The sequence below is a fragment of the Narcine bancroftii genome, chromosome 6 (assembly GCF_036971445.1).
Source record: "Narcine bancroftii isolate sNarBan1 chromosome 6, sNarBan1.hap1, whole genome shotgun sequence".
Taxonomy (NCBI): Eukaryota; Metazoa; Chordata; class Chondrichthyes; order Torpediniformes; family Narcinidae; genus Narcine; species Narcine bancroftii.
In genome coordinates this window covers 198,674,473-198,676,808 of record NC_091474.1, presented here as the reverse complement: position 1 = coordinate 198,676,808, position 2,336 = coordinate 198,674,473, and the positions used below count along the sequence as shown (strand labels likewise).

At 41.9% G+C, this 2,336-nt stretch overlaps 1 long non-coding RNA gene across 1 annotated transcript; it reads right to left on the bottom strand.

Annotated features, from left to right (window-relative positions):
* Positions 1-1,038: 1,038 nt before the first annotated feature.
* On the bottom strand, positions 1,039-1,853 carry LOC138736942 (uncharacterized). Its single transcript, XR_011340674.1, has 2 exons — positions 1,709-1,853; positions 1,039-1,387 (listed from the first exon to the last, which is right to left on the bottom strand). It is a non-coding gene; the product is annotated as an uncharacterized lncRNA (long non-coding RNA).
* Positions 1,854-2,336: the final 483 nt, after the last annotated feature.

Below are 2,336 nucleotides of genomic sequence, written 5' to 3'. Positions count from 1 at the left end.
GTTTTTAAGTCCAGAAAATGGATGTCATTTTTAAGTCTTAAAAAAATGACACTTTTTGGTCAACAATTTCTTACATGATCCTTCAAATGACAGGCCCAAACCATACCTAGAGCTAACATGCTTTTATAAACCCACCACATGATAATAGGAACCAATGAGATACAAGCAAAACATAAATGGCTGGAAAAACTCCGATAACCAAATAATTCCTATCATTCTAAGCACACATTTTTAGAAGTATGGTCTGCAATATAATTAGCTTATCAATAAATTGCCAGACTTAAAAGAAGTCACTAAAAGACTTTGCTTTATCGCTAAAGAAGCAGGCTATCTGATTGCATCATGTCCGTTACTGGAAAAAAGAACTATAGCCTCGAGTGATTAAACAGGAAAGTCTGCAGATGCTGTGACTGTAGTGCAATGCACAGAAGTGCTGGAGAAACTCAGCAAGTCATGCAGCCAAAATGTAGGATGTAACCAAAATTTTGGACCTGAGCCCTTTGCCAAGTGTGAACAAAAAGCAAGCAAGTGTCTGAATAAAAAGGCGGAGGGGAGGAGAGAAGAGGAGGGAAGAAGAGGCAGGGGGAGGTGCACAGGCCAACAGGTGAGAGGTGGATATGTGTGGGAGAGCAGAAGAGAAAAAAGCTGGGAAGTGTTAGATGGGGGGGGGGGCATGCTCTGAATGGAGAGGGAAGAGTTTGGAGAGGTAGAGGTTAGGACAGAGGGACAGGGAAATAGAGAGAGATAGAGCGAGGCCTCATGGAAACTGGAAAATTCAGAATTCAGACATACAGCCCATGCCACCCAATTACACCCAATTAACTTACATCCCCCAGTACATTTTTAAGGGTGGGAGGAAACCAGAGGACCAGGAGGAAACCCACAGAGACACAGAGAGAACATACAAACTCCTTACAGATAACATTGGATTTGAATCAGGATCATTGTTGCTGTAATAGCATTACACTAACTGCAATGTTAACCATACCATCAATGTTAATGCTATCTGGTTAGAGAGGGTACAAACAGAACATTAGGTGTTTTTAGGTATGATGTATGAGACATTGGTTTCTAAGTTGCTCAGGACAGAGTGGACGGTTAAGGCTATAGTATCATCTGTGGCCCAGTTTGGATGGTAGGCAAAATGGAATAGGTCCAATGTGACTGGAGTGTGCGCTTTGAACTGTTCCATTACTGGTTGCTTGATCATAAAGGTCGCTCCCTTGGGCACCAGGATGATGATGGCTGCCTTGAATCCTGTGGGGACAGTGGAATGCTGCAGTGAGATGGTGGAGATTTCCATTAGGACCTCAGTCAGCTGGGCCATGCAGCCCTTCAGCACCCAGCCAGGTACATTATGTGGTCCTGCTGCTTTGCATGGGTTCACCTATGATGGACGTAAATCACAAAAATTTGTAGACATTGTGGTTAAGTAAAAATACAAAATGCTGGAGAAGCTCAGCAGGTCAAACAGTGTCCTTTATGTAGCAAAGGTAAAGATAGATCACTGACGTTTCCCCCCCTCCCCCCCACCCCCCACACTTTTGTCCTGATGCCTGCCGGTATTTCCTCACACTTTGATGAAGGCCTCAAGCCCGAAACATTGATGATGTATCTTTACCTTTGCAACATAAAGGGCACTGTTTGACCTGCTGAGCTTTTCCAGCATTTTGAGTTTTTACTTCATCTATGATGGGATTCTCCTCACCTCAGTGCAGTTATGCAGGGAGCCTCTTCTTAAGTGGAAGATAAGGCTTGCTTTGGTGTCAAATCATTTTTCTCATCAAACCGTGAATAGAAGGTTCGAGGAGAAAACCATCCCAGCCTGTACCCATGTTATTTACTGTAATATACCTAATTTCTTCAGTTTATAATAGAAAATGTTTGGTTTAAAATAATATCATTGTGAGGTAGTAATTTCTGAATAAATTATCATCAATAAAGATGTCACCATTTTTTTTAAAACACAGAGACAGAGAGAAAAGTGGAAAATATTGGGAAATGACCATAACAATTTGCTCTGATACATCTTTCATCAAGTAAGGTCAGAGTTCTTTACAAAGGAATTAAAGATTAAATAAAAGTTGATAATTGACTCAGACCAATGCTTGAGATGCAACAGGAACCTTTGTGCATGCAACCTGGACATGTACGAAGGTGAGACCCTTCTGGGTGGAACTGGGCCAAGTCTTTGAAAAAATCAAAGGTAAAGAATTCCCACAGGACCCAGGCTTGTTCCTGTTGGGAAACATAATGGACATAAGACTTACAATGAACCTGTCCAGATTTCAAATCCTGGCATTGGCTAGGAAGTGCATAGTGGTTACCTGGAAATC